At 38.9% G+C, this 23295-nt stretch overlaps 1 long non-coding RNA gene across 1 annotated transcript in view; it reads right to left on the reverse strand.

Annotated features, from left to right (window-relative positions):
* LOC121673594 overlaps positions 1-23295 on the reverse strand; it is a 272596-nt gene that overhangs the window by 191262 nt on the left and 58039 nt on the right. Inside the window, exon 3 of the long non-coding RNA XR_006019254.1 lies at positions 5517-5650. This is a non-coding gene — a long non-coding RNA (uncharacterized LOC121673594). The remainder of the gene's footprint in view (positions 1-5516; positions 5651-23295) is intronic.

Genomic DNA, 23295 nt, shown 5'->3' on the forward strand with positions numbered 1-23295 from the left:
CAGACCAACAATTCTAATTCTCTTTACATTGCAGAAGGAAGCCATAAAGTCCTTGGGGAAGAAGAAAAAAGTGGTCTCTACCTACTTTACAAGTTGTCTTGTAAGACATTTTCAAGACTATCTTTCATATTTACAAACAAAGTACTTTGAAGCCAAAAGATGCCTGTTCTGCCATCTCCATTAAAACAAATACAAGTAATTACACAGCTCAGCATAGTGTATACAGTTATTTGTGTTTGCCCAAGGTTGTTATAAGGAACACTAATGGGTGTTTGGCATTCTACAACGTCTGAGTTTCCTTGTATAGGTCAATACCTCAGAGCAGGTAGTGGCTGACAGACTTCCAAGAGCTGCTCCACACGCATGGGTCACTTCACAGCACATGGTCCATGGAGAACACTTAAGCTTACAATTGGTCGAGCAGCAGCTGGTTTTATGTTGGAACCACAAAGGCCTGCAGCACTGAGTTGATATACTGGGAGAAAAGATCGTTTGACTGGAATTCCCTTCACTACTGTCTAAAGCAAGAGCAGAAGCCAGGGAGGAAAGTACAACTCAGGATCTCCACAAGATCCCTATTCTGGCACCGGTGGTGCCAGATACTTGGGACACAATGCAAAGACACACATTAGTTCTAAAGGGAAGAATTTTATTTTTTGCAGGACTTGTCTGGATACATAATTCATTCAGCGGACCAACAATCAGGTATCTTTTAATATAAATTCATTGCTTGCTCCAAAGTTAAATCTTTGCCTGAGTTCTTATTTCCACAGTGATTTTACAATGTGAGGTTTGAAGGGTCTGTATTTTCTAAAAGGACAGATTGTAGGTCACAGATTAAGAAATGGTTATAGACATCTGAGTCAAGATTTTTTCCACTTAATTTTTTTAAGACATACAGCTTTGTGCAAATTCACAAGCTTCTGACAGTGTCTCTGATCCAAATCTCTACTACTCCAGTACATTTTCCTCTGCCTATTCCACACTCCTCCCTGTACCCTAAGGCCAAATTATACAAATGAATGTCTTGGGTTTTATGACATAGACACTCTTGAGAAATATTAACCCAAAGTCACATTAAGATTTTCTTGTTTCAAGTTCCCTGACAAACTTGACAGACAGAGTAGTTTTTCAAAAACCTCACTAAGATACAAGTTATCTTTCAAATAAGCTCTAATGCCTAATAAGGCAAAGCCAAAACAATTCTATGATTTTGTACAGAGAATTGTGCAAGTCATGCCTTTTAATGATCATTAAGTTTTTTTCATTATCTTTAATTCTAAAAGAGTCTGGTTGAGCATGTAGAGGCAATAAAACTTTTCATTTAAACTCCCTAATATATGAAAATTGTCAATTACCACGGATGAAGTCTGGGGTGCCTGATTCACTAGACCTTAATGTTCAAAGGAAAAGGAAGGTCCTAAGTCCAGACAGATTAAAGGCAAAGAAAATCCTAAACCAGCACCCTACTGTGAAACTACAGAAGACCAAAGGACTTGTCAATATTTGCAGGGCTATATATACCCACCTGACTTTGTTGTGCAAATCAGTGATATAAATTCACAACCCCCTATCAGACATATGCATGAAAATATGTGTTTGCACACACACCTACATATACAGCTACTTGGGGGAAAAAATATCAGGCTAGCAGAGATACCAGGGATTTAGGCATGCAGTTAGAAAGAAACTAAATGTCATACAAAAATTATAACTGTGACTTGTTCAGAGATACAATGCTGCTGAATCAAGCATTTGTGTTGCCTACTATAGACCTCATATTGCCATGGTTGCAAAAGTGGTTTTCTTTTAAAGGCACTTTAACTTCCTGAAAGGACTTTCTGTCCCAGCCCTTACTCATTGAGTATTCCCATTGAAAAGAATTTGATCTGTATTTGCAAAACTTAGAGCAAGGCCATGTTTCAGTCCTGAAATTAAGACATACCTGCCCAGAGAACCTGATCCTGCTTGCCTCCTGCATGAAAACAGCTTAGTTAGGAACAATGAAACCACTAACACAGCGCAGGCAAGAAGTTCTCACCTGAGAAGGATTAGTAGGAAATCACAGGAAAAAAGTTTTGAAAATCCATTCCTAATGCCCAAGGTATGAAACTATTGTATAATGTAATCAAGACCTTTAAGAGTAGCAACCAAAGACACTTGATATGCTCTGATTCAATTGCAGATTAGTGGTTGCAATTGGCAATCTGTTATGTAAGTCAGGGCAGAATGCCATAAAAGTTACCTCTGACCTTAAATATAGCTGAACCCTAGTGAACTATTATGCACATTTGTTTTTCTCTCAATTTATATTAGCAAGAGGAAATATATTGCAGGTTACCTGTATTTCTCCTGAGCAATTTGCTTCACTTCCTATCTGTCTATCTCATCAAAACTGCCTCTGCCTTCCATTCATCAAAACACACGATACCTTCCAGGACACAGAAGGACTGCCACAGGACTGCAGTGAAAACAATACTGAAGCAAATACAAGTTGCATCTGTCATTCCTGATGGTCATTATTACTTTAATATTTCATTCTGGACTAAATCATTTAATATTCTGTCTGATCACTGTCAGCTGGAGATGTACATTTACATACCAACAGTGTTGTAATGGTAAAGAGAAAAGATTTATCATTCTTTCAGGATGAAGGTCATGAGGTTTGGGGTTGGGGGATTTTGTTGGGATTTTTAAATTTTTTGAGACAAACAAATTTGTCTCATCATATAAAAAAATTAGTCACTAATAAGTAATAACAATTCTTTGTCCTCATTAGTTCTTCATTAACAACATCACTGTGATGTTTTCTCAGATACTGCAGTTGCATTAGATCAGTTTCATTGTTTTTCCAATTCCAAAGCAGAACAATAATGACAGTAGCATCCAAAAGAGTGTCTTGTAATTGCCTAAATTGTACAACACCTTACCAGGATGTTAGTAAAACAGCCAAAGAATTTCACATTATAAAACTGGTCATATCATCTGATAGAGCAATTTTGAGCACATTTTCAGGCTAGTCAGAGTTTACAAGCTTTCCCAACTCTAGTTTCGCCAAAAGTCTTTCATGGACCATCTGGTTCTAATGAAACAAAACTAGAATATTTGATGTTCTTTTCACTATGTTACATTAAATTAAAGCTTAAAACATCAGTAAAGCAAAATCCATTCTTTTTATATTATGTTTTTTAAATTAAACATTAAGTATTTTGGCTAAATAAATGTGTTTATTTTAGTAAAACTGTACAGCATATACTATATGATACAGTCAGCAGAATCCTTAGTTCACTTACTCTTGCATATTCCTGGTCCACAGCCCACTGAGGCAAAGGGAAGTGTTTCCATTGACATCAATGGGCTCTAAATGAGGTTCCTACTGTGAGTGACACCACATCCTTACTCATCCTAAAACGTGTATGAGGTTTCAATAGTTCTCCTGAGAGAAAAGATTAAAATTATGCTCTTCCTAAATTAAGTAATAAAAGGACCCAACTGTGCATCCCATACACACTTGGTTACCCAGCTGAAATTCAGTGATATCAAAAGATTAAGGATGTCATAAGAGGTTTTATAGTGGAAAGGCATTGTGAACTATATAGTCTTTGTACACACTCCAGCTGGCTACAGATTGGTTCTTTGGGCGCAACTTTCTCAAGTGCCTTCAAGACTCTATCTTCCAGCAGCTGTTGAACAGCAATGAATGGAGTTTTGAGAATCCCACCATAATGTGGCTCATCACTTCTGAGCTCAGACACAACACGTTACAATTCCCTGCATTTCACCATCAGTCTTAGAAGTTTGTTATGCAGGTGGAAACACAGACCAAGATTTCTGAAGACATGTAGAAGAAAAGTCAATTTTTAATAATGAAAGTGCCTAGCTACTGTAGATTCAAAGAAGCCAAATCAATCTGGCGGTCTAAGCAACCATGAAGGTCAACCAGCCACTGCCTGAAGAAGCTGCCACCTTCTACAACTCAGCTAAGTTCAAGCAGCAGCAAATATGATTTCTTACCTACAAAACCTGTTTGTTTTACTGTAGCTACTGGCCATCAACTTTTTTCTGTATGGTTTTTTTTTTTTGCAGTTCCTATCACAATAACCCTCATGGCAGAGATTCATCCCTCTTGTAGGAAACCCAACAGCAAATATCCCACACATTTCACAGAGGCTAACAAAGAGGCAGGTACTATCCAAAGGAGATATCACAGCCTGTTCTGTTCTATTCACTCCCTCAAATCCAAATATGCTGGTAAAGTAGACTTCATTTTGTTTCTTTTTTCTGCTTTTTTCTCCTTTCTCCTTGGTAGTTTCCATGTTATTTTTACAAAATAGTTAGAAGAGATAGTTCCAGCCCTGAATTCCTTACAAAGCTCCCTAAACAGGAATTTTTCTGCAGGAGGAAAAGGCTGAGAGAGGACTGCATGAATTGGCCCATACGGAGTTACATGCTAACTGTTGTTATTGTTCTCAGAGAGTGCATTTAAGGTTTTGGGAACAAACAATAAAATGAACAGCTGAACAATTTTAATCATGGCCCAGTTCCTAGTTACAATTATTTTTAAGCTGTCTCACCATTATCTAGACTCTGGGGTTTTTTTCCCAATGAAAAAATACATTATGTAAAACTTAAAGAAATACTGGCTTTAAATGACAGAAAAGGTAAAAAATAGATTCTGAAATGAGGCACACTATGACTTGTACTATTAGCCCAACATTTGTGTATGAGTTACACATAATTTTTTAAATGTTCCATTCTCTATATACCTCATGTACAAGCCAGTTCTCTAGGAAAATATGCTTTCCTAGATAAGTTGAAAGAGTGGCCTCTGAACTATAAGACTAGACAGAGAATAGCAGATTTTGACCACAGACATGTCTGAACAAAACTAAAATTCATGCTCATATGAAAGGCATATTTCATGCATTCTGTATTTCAAAATGCTACAGCAGGGACACATCAAATCAGAGTAAGATGACAGCTCACACAAGCAAATGGGAACGGGAGAATACGATGGCACAAGGACGTGAAGACATTTGGAGAGACTACTGACCAAGAATATCCTTTTAAGATCCCCTCTTCATTCATTCAAGGCCTGATTCAATTACTTCCACTGGAGGCAACAGGAAGACTTGTGGTCTCCAGTGTCTGTTACTGTGGCTCATTACTTGTAATATGGTAGCACAGTGAATATTCAATTAAGCTGAAGCACTCTGATACCAGGTGATACACAACCACCCACAGTGGCATAATCCCTTCTTGCCAGAGCTTGCATCAAGCAAGACCTTGAATCATGTAGGGGAAAAAAAAACTTAAAAATTCAGCAAACAAAACATGGGAAAGAATCCAAAGGGAGCCCAAGGGATTTAAACTGGATTACAAAAAGTCAGTGGCAAAGCAAGGAGGACTGGTTGCCTACCCTTTCTATTAACCCATTCTGCCTGTTGATGAACTTTGGGTCAAAACCACACCACACAGTATGAATGATAATTGAGTGAATGAAGCAAAAAGCTTACCTGCTAAATGCAGTGAACAACTGCCACTGTGTTTCTACTCATGGAGATTCCATACACTGCAGTAAAAATACTCAGTGTGCAGAAGGCAGGAACCACAAGTGTTCCACTTGCAACTCTTGTTTTTAATAAGAGTTCTGCAAGAAAATGTCATAAACAGAAACACAGAATCACTCCAAAGGTTACCCATTTCCCCTCATCCCACAGTACAGCAGGCTCAGTTATAACCATGTCATTCCTAACAGATGTTTGTCTCATCTGTTGATGGATGCTCCAAGCTAACATTAGGCAATCTGTTTCAGCACTTCACCTCCTTTGTCATTAGAACTGTTTTCCTTACTTCTAATCAGAACCTTTCTTGTTACAGTTAATGCTATTAGTTCTTCTCCAGCTATGTCCTCTCTTTGGTCTTCTCTTCTTTAGGTTAATAAGATTCATTCTGATCTCTCCTTAAAAATCATCTTTTAACATTCAGCTTCAGACCCACTGTTAACTTAGTGCTTTTCTACAGTTTCTACTTGGGTTGTCCATTCTGCATTTACACAGTTGATTATTCCTGGCTAAGTGCAATAACTTCTACTTGTCTGTCAAACAATGCTTGAACTTCATTTCTAAATGCATTTTTGAATTCTAATTATTTTCTTTAGTGCATATAGAGTTAGTTTCAATTGCAAATTTTATAAGCCTATTCAATACCATCATAAAGGACACTACTTAAAACCTTGAATACCGGGAGGCCTCAACAGATACTCATTCAATACCTCAAAGAACTACTGAAAAGTACTATTTAGACACCCTTATTAAGCCCCTTTTGCACCCACTCCATAGTAGGTTGAGAATATTTTCCTTGATTCTCATTAGAATGACATATAAAACAACATCAAAGATCTTACTAAAATCTACATAGACTTGCTAACTCTTCTGTATCTAGGGTCTGCTGCCCTGGTGTGGATTGGCTTGACACAGTTTGACAACAGACACAATTTGCTTCTGACTGTTATTCATATATTGTGTGCTGTTTTCTGTATATTCTATGTGTTTAAAATTAGGTTGTTTGCAATTTCTCCAGAATTTGGAGGGAAATTGTATTCATATTGATCAGTTTATTCTTTCTAGCATTTCTTTCCCCTCCTTTCTAAAGCTAGTCACTACCTTTTTCTCACCTATCTTCAGTCAGTTATCAATTACTAATTATTCTGAGCCTCATTTTCATTAAATATCTCTAAAGGTGTTACATAAATTCCGGACAATTTGAAACCATTAACTTAGTTAAATTCCATGCAGTTAAAACCTGTAACTTAATGAAAGTACACAGAGAAGCACAAAGGTTCATTTTGCAATTTCCTGAGTTTTTTAAGTGTTTATTTTGCAAGTTCAATTGCCCCTTCAACAAAACCTTCCTCCCCCTTTTAAACAACTGGGGTAGATGGCTGGTTACTTTTAGCAGCATGTGTTATTTATTGCCTAGGAACAAAGCTGGATCATTCACATACAGATTTAGTCTTATGGCTATGAGGAATAAATATCCTTTTTAGATTCTCTGATGACTAAAAAAGGATGAGTTCACATCTTCCCTTTCCAAAAACTAGCACTATTCAGAAATATCAATGAAATGCTGCATCTGAACTAATTAAACCTATTCCACAGATCTATTTATCCCAGACACAAAACAATGTTACAGAATCACAGAATCAACTAGGTTGGAAAAGACCTTGGAGATCCTCAAGTCCACCCTATGACCTATCACCACCTTATCAACTAAACCATGTCACTAAGTGCCACATCCAGTCTTAAAGCATCAATGCTTTCAGATGGCGAATAAAAACCTCCAAAGAGAGTTCAGAGGGGTTTTTTGCACAGTGAGCATCACTGACTTCAGGCAGAGCCAGGTCAGATTAAAAAATGGCAATGCCTTCCATCTACTTTGTTTCCTCCCCAAGATAAGCAAATAAAAAACCAAGGTTCATCTAAGTATACTCTTCAGCAAATGAAAATATTACTTACACCCTTGTATACAAGTCTTGACACCAGATTACAACCAAATTCCATGACTCTGCAATTTATGAGAGTCCAAAAATTCCTACCTACCTTGGCAACATAATCCACACATTGAAAGTGGAAAAAGATTTAGCAGAAATAGTCACAGTCATCATCAACCTCGTGTGATGCTCAGCTAGTTCCCTTTCCATCCTACATTCAGTGCAGAGAGAGTAATTAAGAAGTCACTTATTTCTCAGTGAATCTATATCTCCAGGAATTTTAAAAATTAAAAAAGAGTTCATTGTGAAAACTTAAATCATTGTCATACTGCATAATAAGAACATTACATGGGAATATTATTAGGTGGAATTGCCTCATTTATTTTATTCTTTTTCAGCTGTTGATAAACATGTGTCTAATGATTCTAAATTCTATTAATCTCCTGACGACTAACCACAACCTTTCAGTCTAAGGCCCAAACTACTTAATAACATCGCTGTAAATACAGTTGTTTTCAAAGCAAGAGATTATGGAATAATCTGGGCAGGAGGACAAACCTATAAACAATTCAGAAAATAGTTTATACAAAGATTGGTTGGAATATCAAACAAAGTGTCAAAAGTTATACAGCCAGCAGTTAAAGTGACTTGTGTACATTAATTCAAGAAAAAGTTGGATTATGCTTTGGAAAAGAAGGAAATACTACAGTGCAGCAGCCACTAGCTTTTTATTTTTCCTCCTTTTTTTTGCAGTTGGGATTATGGTTAGACTGCTCCACATAGTTAACAAACATACTACAATTAGCAAACTTTCTTCTTTCATTTTCTGTAATATGCAAGAAAGTTTCCCATGGTTTTACAAGGCTGACCAGTTGGTTCCTTTTGCAAGACTACATTTATATCTCTACTTGCTGAAGTAAACATGTCTCTTTTTTTTGGCTTAAGAATGCCTAGCAGCACTTTAAAAAGAAATTCGAGCCTGAAAAAACAGATGAGAAAGACAAGATAAAGTAGAACATCTTAATGAGTAGATAATTCAATAGATACCTGGAGAACAGAAAATTTGAAACAAAGAGCATCTTCATTTGTTACATGTTCTGTCATGTTCCACCCTTTTGTGGTCATCAGGACTTATTACACAGCAAGAAAAACAATTAGATACAGGATAAATAGTTCAGGGAAAAGAAAAACAACATGAAAAATCAAATGCAAATTCATTTTTCACCAAACTTTTGTGTCATAATAAAACTGATAAAAATTGTTTTTGTTGGAGAAGTGATCACTAAGTTTGCCAGAAAATTAAAACACTAAGATAATCACCAACACAGGAAATAAGAAAAAGCAAAAGGGGGGAAAAAAAAGAGGTTTCGTGAAGCTTCAAACTTTTCATTGGGAAGGAGAAAAATAAGAAGACTCAAAGATTCCTGATATCTGCATTCACTCAAGCTGTCCTCCTGGTGCCACAAAAAGAAGTATTAAATACAGAGGAAATGGTCAGAGTCCTGAAGGTTGGGTGACAGGATTGCAGTGACCATGAGATAGTGGAATTCAGGATCCTGAGGGGAGAGAATCAGGCAAGAAGAAGAATCACAACATTAGACTTCAGAAGAGCAAATTTGGCCTGATAAGAACCTGTTCAGGAAGAATCCTGTAGGAGACAGTCCTGGAGCATAGAGGGGTCCAGGACAGAGTGTTAATTTTCAAAGATCACCTCATCTATGCTCCAAAATTGTCTATCCCCAAAATTGCGCAGGAACTCAAGCAAAGGTGGCAGGGAGCCTGAATGGATGAAAAGGGTGCTCCCGACAAAACTCAAAGAGAAAGTATACAAGACATGGAAACAGAGGTAGGTGGACCTAGGAAGAATACAAAGACACTGTTTAATCACACAGAGATCAGATTAGGAAAGCCAAAGCCCACCAGCAGCTGAAGGATGGGAAAGGGAACAAGAAAAGCCTCTAAAAGCACAGAGGCAGCAAAAGGAAAACCAGGGGAAAAGTGGGCCAGCTGCTGGAAGATACAGGGTGCATCAAAAAGGCCAGCTCACTCATCTTGATATAGGAAAAACATTTTTCACAATAAGAACAATCAGTCACTGTAACAACCTCCTAAGGGATGCAGTAGAGCCCCCATCACTGGAGACACAAGTGAACAGGGAGCTAGAAAATCAACTCTAGAGACCTTTTTTTGCAAAAGGTTGGACCATTCATGTTCTTTCAGTGTCCTCCTCAATATGTGCTGCTCTATGGTACCCTGATTCCATGATTCTATGATTTTATAGTCAATGCCTTCTTTACCTCAGTCTTTACTAGGAAAGAGGTTCCATGGGAAGGTGTTGAAGCAAATCTTGGAAGCCATTTCCAAACATACTCAGGACAAGAAAGTGACAGACTGTTGTCAGCATGGATTTAGGAAGAGGAAATCACCCCTTCTATGATAAGATTAGTCTGGTGGACAGGCAGTGGATGTAATTTATTTTGACTTTGGACACTTTCTTTGGCACTATCTCCAATATCATTCTTACAGAAAAACTGATGAATATGAGCTAAGTAAGTGGAGAGGAGAGTGGACTGACAACTGGCTGAATGGCTCAAAGGGTTCCAATCAGTGGTAGGAAGCCCAGACGAAGAAAACAGAACCCTTGTTACTACACCCCCACTAATTAGTAAATAAGCCAGAATGAGAAATGAGCAATGTCTGTCAGGTAGCTGTAGTATTACATCATCAGATGATGATCTACCTGCTGGAGGCAAAATCTATCAGGTTTAAATTAAGATACAGAGTAGATTTACTAGAAAACTTTTGTTTTCTTGATTCAAGCATTTGTCATAATTTTAGACGAACAGCTAGAGTTCATCTTTTGTAATGATAAATTATGGCTGGATGAAACTTGTCTGGGCCTGCCCTTTATTTCATTCTTAGTTGCATTCCCTTAGTCTTTGAGGAACAAGTAGTCAAATTAGGAAGTCATCTTACAAAATGGTTTACAAGTAAGCAGGGTTATTTCTGCAAACAATGGAAAAGTCCAGTTGTTGAATATCTATTCACAAGAGAGGAAAATAAAATGAGATTGTTTGAAAAAAAAAATCATGCCAAAAGGTCTTCACAGCGATGGAGATGCCACAGTGATGTTGGGATCTACATTGGCATGAGGTAAAAAATTGTACACTGAAGTTCCAGAGAGTAAAAGATTCACAGTTTCACACTCAGGATGTTACTAGAAACAAAGTTGTAGAAGAAAATAAAGACCAAATACTAAATTGTGGACAAAGGTCTTGGAGAAAGGCAGCATTTATAAAAGAGAAAGCCTGAGATAGTATCTGTAAGCAATGCTAGTGACAAGGGAGAAAGGGAGAAAGGGAGGAGAATTGCGCCTGTACATGTTTATTATTGCTAAATAGGCTGAAAAAAAAAATCAACATCACTGCTATGGTATTTTCTTTCACTGGACCTAAAGGACAGCAGCAGCGGAATCTGCTGTTTGTGTTAAAGTGTCAGGAGGGGAAAGATCAAAGACATGGAAACATCTGCTTTTAGAAGCCACTTGAAAAATAATTATGCAATAGCCTGTGAAAAACATCTGTTAAAAATGCTGCTGTCCACCCATCAAATAGAAGAAAGACACTTCAAGAAAATATAAGAGAGACCAGGAGAAGATCAGTGCTCATTTTTCTCTTGAAACAACCATTACCTCAAATCTAAACTGAAACCCAAAGGTAAGTTTAGCAAAAGAAATATATGACAGAAGCAAGAAGCACGATAGACCAGCGCTGAACAGATGGTACAACCTGTTGTTACATAATCAATACAAATAGAGCCAGAAACCATGCTTAGCCATGTACTCTTTCTGAGGACAAACAAATTGCTTCCTGGGAATTTTGAGCCCTCCCATTTACAGAATCTAAGGCCTTGCATTTAGTCATGGAGTTCTCTGTTCTACAAGAGCAAGGCTATTCCAGCACAGAGCCTCCCTGCCAATCACTCAGAGGAACTTAAGTTCACATGTCCACTGATTATATGTGATTGACTTAACATCCAAATCTTTCAGGAGGACTACTGAGCCCAATACAGTGTTGTGTTGGCATGGTTCTACCTGGATTGTAAAAAATGCTCTCTCCTTATCACTTTGATGTGCTGTACACACTCAATAGCTCATTCAGTACTGGAATATATGTCCTGACATAGGGGATTTTATCTAATGCATTTTAATCAGCAATTAAGATAGAGAGTGTGTATGTGCTGTTCCCAGGTTCCAGCTGATTAGCAGAAACTGGCTGAACTACGAGATTTAACACTTTTCTACACTGTCCCTACAACTTTAGCCAAAGTGAAGAAAGAGTTCACATTTTGATTCTTAAAAAGCCTAAATAGCAACACCTGACACTTTCCAACTTCGGCATCAAACACTCAGCATAGCTAACTTCATCTACATATCAAATAGCATTTTGATGAGATTCTACATTGCATGTGACAGAAGGAGGCTGGGTATGAGACCCCTGCCTCTCTTGTATCCTCAAGCTCATGCTCAAATTCAGTTGCATAAGAAAATCTGCCCTACGTACCAAAAGAAATTCCCATTGGGCCTCAGAACCGACCCCTCAATTAATTCTGATATGTTGCTGCATTTGCCTCACAAGTGGATATTTGTCAGTAGGAAGCAAACCACTTGCTACAGACACAATATGGTATATAATATGCTTTGAGATCCTCAGGGGTAAGGAACAAGACACAGTAATATAAAATATTATTTTTATATCAATAAAAGAGTGACTTCAAAATATAGTCACCTTGCTACTTATCTGTCAGAAGAAAGTAGAACAAAGGGAGGAGGTGGAGTTTTAAACATGCCCAAAATAACTTTAAAGCAGATTTTAAATCCATAATAATTCACAGGAATTGTATTCTGAAAACGATGTTTTGGAAGAAGCATTATTATAATGTTTCCTGCGCTTACTTTTATAAATAAAGAACTTTTATTAAAAGTTTTAGGCTCTGTTAGTCCCAGTTCTTTTCTGACCTGTCAACAGGGCTTAATGCAGATGGTTTAATAATTGTTTTGTTTTCTCTAATTTTTTTTTAAAGGAACATTTAGTGAACTCAAAATTCAACCCCAGTCTTCAGGGTTTGGTAAAAAACGTCCATGGTTTTCTGCCTAAAAGCATTTACAGATGAGGAGTAAAATGCACTATGACAGATTTAGGTATTTGTCAAGGAGTGGGAGGGCAGGTGGGAGAAGCTATGAGTATGTGCCGCTGTCCTCAAGTGTTTCCTTGAAATCCACAGACTCCCAGCAGTGTTCCAAAACAAGATCAATGTCAATCTTAAACATCCTCTTGCACACAGAAGATCTATCTTCTAATTCCCATGGAAGAATACATGTTTTGGAGATCCAGGAAGGAAACTTATGAAAGTACAGCTGTTCTATTCCCTAGGTTAATATGACAGAGGAAGAGCTCTGCATATCACTTCACTTTAAATTAACTGGAAAAGAGAAAAGATATTGAACTATATCGCCCTTTGAATATTTTGCTCAATTAAACAATGCAAAATTTGGCTCGAGTGAACCATCTTCAAATTCCTGTCTCCTACAGCTGGAATGGAGAGAAGACATAAACTGAAGAGCAACTTAAATATTTTAACAGAGCATGATACATTCTGGTTTTGTGCCCTAAAGTACATGGAAGTCTATATTATGGATTGGAATTGCTGGGTTAGAGCAGGTTTGCCTGTGGCATTTGGGAAGTGTAGCAATTGGCTTCAGTATAGAATTTCCACAGCTAACGTAGCTCTCGTGTGTCAGAGCAATTTCCATGTCAGTAGACCAGCATATGCACGTAAATGCTGTACGGTTGCTCCCTGACTGTAAATGATCTAGTAACAGTTCATTACAAGGCTGCCACTGACTTCTAGCACCAGTTAATTTAACAGTCAGTGTCATTTATTCAAAACCCTGGGTACCATGTAATCTGTATTAAAAATAGAGATTGTCATCTAGGGACAATTTCAAGTTGCCTAGGATGGGGGGGAGCGAATAACTATGCTTACTAATACATTTTGGGGTTTTTATAAGACTAACTAGAAAAGGAAATTCCAGCATCTTGACAGAGGTGAAGATTGACCTACACAGAGAAACTAATTTAGATTACAGTAGAGTATGAATTTAAATGTAAATCTTCCTGATTAACCCCTGAGATAGCAACTTCTGGTGTTATTTGTCTTGCACAGGCTTGCCTGAGACCTTGTGGAGAAAATTAATCTAAGGCAATTTATCAGAAGAATCCTCTCTTGTTACGGTGGGGATACTGCAACACGTGTATCAGACAATGAGGCCCGTGGAAAAGAAATATATATGGACTGATTCTTGATAGATGTTTCAGAGAGATCTTTATTTCTCCAGCCACATGGCCGGAGCTCTGCCTAGGAACTGAGGCAATCACGGGACCCAAGGGTCCTTCTGCCCGTGTAGGGGAACACAAAACAACCCACGGGGAACGAGGCTGAGAAGGGGCAGGGAAACCCTGTGCCTCCCCCCAGGGCCCCTCTCCCAGGGCTACATGGCGGGGGGGGAAGGGACCCCAACATTTCATCTGTTTATTTTTAACAAAAAGAGATTTAAAACTTAACATTGAAAACAACTGGATAAACATAACAAGAACAGTTTCAAAACAAAACAAGCCACCCTCCTGAGTCTTTAAATGTCCAAACAGATTCTCTGGAACGTCTTAGGGCTGACAGAAGTGCGACAGGACTCTCCAAGCATGCTTTGTGGGGAAACTGAGGCAGGAGAGGGTTTCTTCCATTTGTACCTGTTGGAACTCTAACAACAATAGTTAATTTCTTCCCTCTCCCTCTTCATCCCCCACTCGGCATTGGAAAGGGATCTTTGGGGAAACAATCGGCAAAGGCATGGTTTTGTGAGGGAAACCATGGGTGAAAAACGGATTGGGAATACACTGGGGGTAACAGGATATAGGGTGAAAGGGAAAGGTGGGATTAGGAAAGGGAGACTGTAGGGGGGGCTTATAATGGAGATATTGTCCAACATGACTACGATTTTTAGCATATATACTGCCTTTCACAGAAACACCACCAGGCCCAGTGACATCTGCTGCTTGCAACCCTTTTCTACCTTGCACAATTTTGAACTCTACTACTTCTCCATCTCCTAAACTTGGGATGTATTTTTCAGGGTTATTCTTTTTAATAGCAGTTCTATGAACGAATATGTCTTCTTGGTTGACACATCTCGTTATAAAACCTTAATTTTGTTTAACATTATACCATTTTACTATTCCTAAAACCTTAGCTACAGTGATTTTTTTCCTTTTTCCGAGTGGCTGCTGTTTCCTGTCTCACTGCGTTTTTGCTTTCTCTTTCATTTTCGCTCGCTTCCGTATTGGAACTGCCAGGGCTGCTGGGGCCGTTGGGGCTGCTCGTGCCTGCACGCTCTTCCCGGGGTCGCATTTGGGGCTGCACAGGCCAGGCCGGGCCACGCTGCTCAGCTCCTGTGCGCCACCGCCTCTGCTCTCAGCTGCGCTGCCGCTGCCTGGGGCTGTACCCACGTCTCGGCCGGGCCCCCGAGTGACAACCCTCCCGCGCCCTGCTCCAGCACGCGTTTCGGCAAGGTGCGGCTCCGCTCCGCCGCCGCCACCGCCAGCCGTCGCCCGCATGCCACCCCTCTCGGTCGGGCGTTCACAGGGCTCGCTCCACCACGCGCTGTGCAGGGCCGGGCGGGCACTGCTGGATCGCCCCACTCCTGCCGCACCTCGCTCTGCTGCCGACACTGCAGCTCGCGTCGCTCCATCCACGTGTGGGAACTGCCTCGCTGCTGCTCAGAGAGCACTTGGTCCACGTGGCCTGGGTCGCACGGTCCCTGAGACAGGCTTCCCTTCGCCAGGACACAGCTGACATTGCTCAGCAGTCTCAGTAATTAAATAATATTCACGAAAATATTCTTCCATCGGCATAAATTTTGACTCAGAAATTAACCGTGTCCAAACAGTCTTCCAAAAGTCTTTGGTAAGAATTAAATCCCAAGAAACATAGAAAAAGGTCTTAAACAGCCATGCTAGGAAGTGTTTCAGTTCCTTTTGAGCTTGAATTAAGCTAGAATTTACAAATCGTTGTTCAAGAATCTTTTCAAGTTTAAGATAAATATCTATATGTGGCTCGGAGAGCCAACAGTCTTTCCACGGTTCCTCTATAGTTTAGAGATGGAATAGCAAAACAAAAACAAGAAGAGAAATCCAGAGTTTACTCAAAAATCAGTCGCTGTCCTTAGGGATCGGGGATCATTCTGCTCGCAATTCTCTACCATTTGTTACAGTGGGGAAACTGCAATACGTGTATCAGACAACGAGGCCCGTGAAAAGAAATATATATGGACCAGCTCTTGATAGATGTTTCAGAGATGTTTATTTCTCCAGCCGCATGGCTGAGGATCTGCCTAGGAACTGCTGCAATCACAGGACCCGAGGGTCCTTGCCTGAGCAGGGGAACACAAAACAACCAATGGGGAATGAGGCTGACCAGGGGCGAGGGAAACCCTGTGTCTGCCCCCAGGGCCCCTCTCCCAGGACCACATGGCAGGGGGGGAAGGGACCCCGACACTCTCTGGAATAATTTCCTGTAAAAAAATCCCTGGGACTTCTTGTTCAAATGATGTTAGTCTGTACATTCAAGTCCTTTTCTACACCTGGCTGGGCTGTCACCTACACCAGTTGCTCAGCTCCACCGGACTCTGCTCCCCAGCTCTATTAGTGAAGGATCAAAAGAGTGATGGAGGCTCCCCTGTGCAGAGGGTCACACTTACATTTTCACCCAGCAGAGCTCTCATTACAGTTCACAGCCAAACTTCACGCACATGAGTTAACACAATTCCTAGAAGATACTCAAGTAAAAGAATTAACCACCTTCTCACATATGAATAAGATGAAATCAACACATCAGTGAGACAAATTGTGTAATTCCTAACATACTGAGGAGGGATTGCTCCTGTCCAGCAAATGGACTTTGGCCCATGTTATAAATCACTGCAAGCACTGAAAACCCTGGAAAATCTTGGCCTCTCTGGAAGAAACAGATTTAATCTGGTCTTCAGACATTTGGGTGAGGAAAATGCAATGTATAAAGCTGCTCACAGAAGGCTGTAAACAACTTGTACTGTGTCATCTTCTGAAAGCATCACCTGATCATCAGTTAAATGTACTCAGAACATATGAAATCAGACAGGTTTGATTTCTGTCAGCTGCCTTATGAATCCTCTAGTCTCACCACTTGCTCATTTTATGGGTATCCAACTATAATTTTAAGTTAATCAGCCTTCAATTAATATTATGCCCATTTCCACTCAGAAATCTTGTAGGATTTTCCAGCTTGTTCAGGTATGCTCCAAACCATCCACTTTACAGCAGAAGGAAATAACTTACCAGGTAAAGAACAATGATGTCACCAATTTTTCTTATATTTTTGCTACCAGCCAACATACAGATTAATCTGGTTTGGTGGTTTTTTTACTATAAATCAATCTACAATAAACAAAAATATGCAGTTTCTTATCTGGGACACTAAAGATGTGAACATAAAGTTCCACAGCACTTAGAATTTTGTGGAAACTATTACAGGGTGGAATGAAACTCTATGTATGAGTGAAGTCTTGCCAAGACACTTAAGTTCCCTGAGAGGACAGGTAAAATTTAAACTAGCAGCATTTAGAATTCAAAGACAACACTTGAATCTCAGTGCAGTTTTTTAAACATTTGTGCTATTATTTCTTAGCTCAGTGTACCATTTTTAAGCATCTTCCCACTGCTAGTGCATTAAAACAGTACATCTCTAGACATTGCAAGTAACCTGACTAATGAATTTTAATTTATTTGTACATCATGAGTGGACTCTTGACAATGGGAAGGCAGGAAAATAAAGGATTTACTGTTTTCTTCCTTCAAAATTCTCCTTCTATCACTTTTTCATTAAGTCTGAAGTAGATCTTGCATCAATGAAAGCACAAACCTCTGCAATTTGAAATAAAGTAGCAACTGCATTCAGGTGTAGCAGCACCAAATTCTTGTTCTCTGTGGACTGCACATGTTCTCTAACATCCCAGATCTGTAACAGCAGAACTATGATAAGCTGGTTGTATCAGATCTTCTACACCTCATTAGCTACAGCAGTTCATTTTCTAATACCTACTGTACTGCCATACCTGCATGACACTGTATCCTCTGTGCTACAGAGACAACTCTGGGGAGCACACGAATCAGCAGAACACTGAGGTCTTAGCAACATAAGAAGCCTCAACAGTGCAGTCCCTGGGTCTCTGCACAGAGCATTTGAATCACTCCCTTGGATTTGGGTATCTAGATTCTGCCTAAGTTTTTTTTTACGCATGTAAGTGCTTTTTTGGATCTCACTCTAAATTCTTACATATCATAAAACCTTTTCCAAAAACTCCATTAATCTCCAGCAATCACCAAAAGAACATGAGATTATTTCATTAAACAACAAAACAAAGAATGTATTAAATTGTTTTTCTGGTTTTAGATGAACTATGAAAGAAAACACATCTGTAAAGTAAACCTAAAACACTGGTTTGAGTGCTTAAATCACTTTGTAATATAATACACATGTAGTGACTTCTGAGACCCTACTGTTGCTAGATCATAAAATCTATTGCTTAACTGCTATCAACAAATGTATCTGGACACCTAATTAACCAGTTATATGCACACACTTTGCTTGTCCACACCAGGAAACACAAATACTGCACAAAACTCTTTGCAGTGTCCTTCACACTACTGAGAGATTACTCAGCAACTACATGAAAATACACCCATTCTGCAAGAGGGCACAGGATTAAATAAATACTGCATGATCTAGAAACAGCAGGACATCTAGTCCAGGCAAGTATAACGACTTTGCTGTGTTTTCTTGGGAAACAAAAATACTCTCTTTCATCCTTTTAGAACCCCAAGATGGAGATAACCAGCATCATTTCTCAGGGCTGTTGTCATGAAACGAATTAAAATACTAAGGACGGCTCACTAAAATTAAATAAACCTTCTGGAATGAGACAGCGTCCATATTCATAGGGCTTAATAAGGCCATTCTGCCCTGCTCTTTACCATGTAAAATAAGAAAACTCCTAACACCTAACTCCAAAGGTTTTCAAGTCATAACCCTTACAGGAAGTATCTTTTATTCCTCCTGGCAGACTTTTAGTATTCAAGCTGGAAGATGTGGGTTCTACTTTCATCTTCTTTTGATTTATATAATGATCCTGTTTGTTTTCATGAGCTCAGTATACTGTCAACAACAACGGGTCTCTCAGCTGGGCTTTGTGGATGCCGATACTGAGCTGCAATTGAAATTATACTGCTCTGAAGTTTGTTTGAACCACAACCTTCAGATTCATGACCAAACTTAGGATAGAATGAAACCCATGTTCTGTCCCAGGGCCATTCTTCTTCTACACGGTTGTTTCATTCCGTTGACATTCCAACGATAACATTGCACAGGAGGTGATGCCTTTTCCTGGTCTTAAAATCAAGAGTCAAACATGGTTAGAAGGGGAAAAGGGATTTTACCTTGGTATTTATTTTAAGGATCCTTAGGTGCACACATCCAGGTCATATGCATCGAGATGCACCCCGCCGAGTCGATCTCTGTGTTCCCCTCCCCCTCAGCATTGGGTATAACATTATAGGTTTTACTAATTAGCATATCTATCAAAGATTCCCCAATGAGAGGCTCAAGTGAGCCCCCCTCCCCAAGGAACCTTCCCCTGGATGGTTCTATCTTGGTTTACAGAATATGTTCTGGAGAGGACCTTGGGGTCTGGGGCACACTGATCCCTAGCTACGAAGCTTCTAAAATGTTTAGTCTCTTAGCTTGACAAACAAGTCCAAGAATGTAGGCAAAAAGCACCAGGAATACAGAAGTTGTAAAAAGGTATAACAGAGGTATAAAAGAAAAGGCAAAAAGCTTCATGGCATCAGAGGGATGGAGATTTTGGTTCTCTCAACAGCAGAAAAATGTAATACTAGTAGAGACATGCCCCTTGGAGCTGAAAAACAATGGCTATATAGACATTATCAGCCCATGTTTCTGATCTTTTCCAGAAAGCAACAGAAGTAGGTGAGCATGTCAAATCTCTAATCACAAAATTAAATTTCAATGTTTGTATTTTGGATCAGTGTTTTAAGTAAAAGGATGCATAAAAGGTAAACTTGGAAAAGAAAAAAAAATCAAGGTAACATACAAGATCTGTAAAAAATGTCCTCTTAGGTGAAAATGTCCATTAAGACTTCATCTGTCATGGCTCAGCCTCACTTTCCATGAAAATTCCTGTAAATGAGGAAAACATCTGAAAAAAAACCCCATAAGTCAGGGAAGTGCATGAAGCAGCTCTTGAAAACACAGAGTATTTGGTACAGACCTCCAGCACTAACTGCTAAAATAGCTAATCTCCTGCTTGTACTAAATATAACAAAAGACTTTCCAAGACCCCACAGAATACCTATAGACCCATGTGGAGACCACACCAACATTCTAAATAAAATTACCATTGTAATTTAACCTATTGGTAAAGTCATTGCAAACTTCACTAATGTGATATTAATTGCTGTGGCTACATTTCTTAGAGGAGGAACCAAAATACCTTCCAATAGCAGAAGCAATATCAAAAAAGAGCATTTTATGCTCTTCCAGTTTGCAACACATGAATACAAAAAAGTTCTTGCCTTGCTCTTCTGCTAAAGAACATTTCAAGCACAAGTTCAAACTATTTATGTCTTTCTCTAAGTCAGGGGTTACCTCCCACTAAATTCAATAGCGCCAAGAGATGGACCTCCAAAAAGCTTCAATTGTCATAGGATTTTAATGTCCATATGAAAACAAAGGTTTTATCTCTATTCAACATTCAATTCTGCCATACCTCTGACATGTTGTACTTACTTTCAGCTTCTAAAATATATTACTTTTTAAGATGAATGGTGTGGGGGAAGCAGAGAAACAGGGAAAGCCAGACTAAATTAAGAATTAAGATCACAAAACCTCACCAAATTTTCAGCAACTAGCTGATCTCCTATGAAACAGGATTTCAAACTTTTTTGTGTATGATGATAGCAAATTTTCCTTCTTTTTTTTTTTTTTTTTTTTTTTTTAATGCTTCTTCAGGAAGGGCACAAACTGATCCTTTGGAGAGATAGTGCTTTTTATCTACAGGGACTTTGTAAACAAATTGATCCAGATGTTTTGCTTTCAAACTCCCCAGACATAGTAAATTATTCCTTGCTACATCAACACTTCATTTCCTCTATTTGCAACTAACATCTCAGAACCCTGTTCAAAAGACAAATAACTGAAATGTTATATCAGCATTAACAAGATCATTTGGACACTTTAAAAAAAAAAATCTGTCTTCTATATATGGATGCATTTGGTTATGTATAATCCTTTCCAGAAAGGAACAAGATCAAATGTATTAAGAATGTATTTGGATCCTTTTCCTAAGCCACTGAAAATTTATCAAAGAAATCCTAAGAATTTTACTTTTCCTTCCCTTTGTTACGTGATTTATCACATTTATCTTTTAAAAACCCCTAGACATGTGGAATGGTAATGGACTCCAAAGCCTGAGTAAAAACTCAGACAACAACTAGTCTAGGCAATTAGAATGAAATTAAAGTGGGGAAAAGTAGAAAGAGATGGAATAGGCATATGGACTAGGTAAAAGATATTTAAGAATATTTGACAATACAGGCACAAATATATTCAGAAATTAATGGAGAAGAAAGAAATCTGCTCCCTGTGTTTCTTGGGGGCATGCCAAATAGACCATTTCTCAGAAATGCATATATAGATTTTTTTTTAATTATTTTTTTTTAAAACCAGTAATAAAAAGAGTTAATTTACTTTAAAGATATAAGGGGCTTTCAGAAATAAGAAGACAAATATATTACCTGTAAGAAAAGCCCTATTAAATATATCTCAGCTGAATTTACTGTATCAAAACACATTTTGCTGACGCCCTTAACTATCTTTGGATGTTTCTCTTTCATTTTAAAATGTAAAAGCTTCAATCTCTCCTATTTACATGCTTTCTGAAGATCTCATGTTGTCAAATGCAACCAGGTTTCCATCCTATGCTTCCTGAATTAGAATATTTGCTTTAAAATGAAATCATTGGTAGCTTTCCAGTTACTGTAAGGACACCGGGATCAACTGAGTGCACAGCAACAGATTACGAAGCAGGTGGCTTGAGGCTAAATCTAAACAGTTTCCTCACACAGCTTTGTAAAGTGGGGTGCAGATAACTCCTAATGAGTTTTAAGGGCTGTCCAGTCACTTAGTTGTATACAAGGTCTAGGCAGGTCAAGGTCTAAGAATCAGAGCTTCTAATCACATTCTATTAAATACTTATTAGTTGTAAAAGATGTCACTAGAAGACCCATCAGAGATATAGTGTCTAATTATTAAATATTAGTGCCGCCATAAGACCCTCAGGGCTTGAAAAACTATGGTAAGATACTGAAAAAGAAAAAGAGACAGCCAAAAAGGAGGTGAATCTGAGGACACAGCTGAAAATTGAGGTCAGTGTTCTATATCACATTCCCCATGTAAGAGAGGAATTTGAAACTCATCATCTATTGAATCAGTCAGTATTTGGCAGCATCATTTCTAATGTTGAGTTAAACCATTTAGGAGGCAGATTCAGAGAGTCTTTCACTACAAAATGAGCAAATAATGAAATACATTTATTTCATAACCTGTATTTGTTACAAACACAGCTCACTGAACTGTTGCTCATTCCCTAAAAGCTAATAAAAAAGAGAAATTAATATGACTAAAACCAGCATGCTTTTTTACCTCCTTTAAATAAAAGCCTCATATAAAAGCCCTTGTGGTTTGGTGACACTGTACTGTTGCTGACTGGAAGGGCAGGATTTGGCGATGCAGGCCCCCAAAGGCTGTTGCTGTGCTGTTTTTCTCCCAGCACTCACACTGGGAGAATACACTAAGTGGGATGGCTAGAAGGGGAGAGCACCTGTTAGGCATGAATTCTGCAATGACATATTTTAAAACAGCAATAACCCAAGTGGGTAGTAAATAAATAGCAGACCCAAGCCTTGGCTAGTGGGGAAAGGCACCCACAGCCAGGAACACCAGCACTCAGCAGGGTCATAAGCAAAGGTAATGCTCGTGTGTCAGGTCAGGGAGGACAGTATGCAGCGCTAAGGACTGATCTTGTCCAGCTGGAAAGATGATCTCAGGAGACAGAAATATGGTCCCCAGGGTAAGGAGACAATTTATTGAGGTTCCCTTTAAGAGCAGCACAGCAGTGCTGAAATAACTCCAAAATACTCTGACATTTCCCTTCTTTTCTTTTTCTTTCTTTTTTTCTTTCTTTCTTTCTTTCTTTCTGAGCACCCAAAAACATGACACTGTTCAGACCTCTTGGATCTATGAAACATTTTGGAAAATGAAAGACTCCAGGTTTTATCATGACCTCTGGTCCTTTTCAGTCTCCTGACAGCCCTTGAATTACCTGGCCTGCAGCCTTGCTTGCAATATCTTGGCTCTGCTGCTCCCTGTCTGCCTGGAACCAATTAATGCATTAGCACAGGGGAAAAAAAAAAAAAAGAATTAATCATCCTTTTCTGAACCTCAAAAGATTCAAGTTTTGGACAGACCTTTATGGAGATGGGGTAAGATCTGAACTGAGTTACCCCTTCCTAGCTGACAAAAAGTTTTGCTATTTATTTCCCTTCTTACCAACTGCCATCTAAGTTGTGGAACTGCAT

The sequence above is a fragment of the Corvus kubaryi genome, unplaced genomic scaffold, assembly GCF_017639235.1.
Source record: "Corvus kubaryi isolate FWS band 111438036 unplaced genomic scaffold, C.kubaryi_AGA036_p1.0 66, whole genome shotgun sequence".
NCBI classification, from domain to species: domain Eukaryota; kingdom Metazoa; phylum Chordata; class Aves; order Passeriformes; family Corvidae; genus Corvus; species Corvus kubaryi.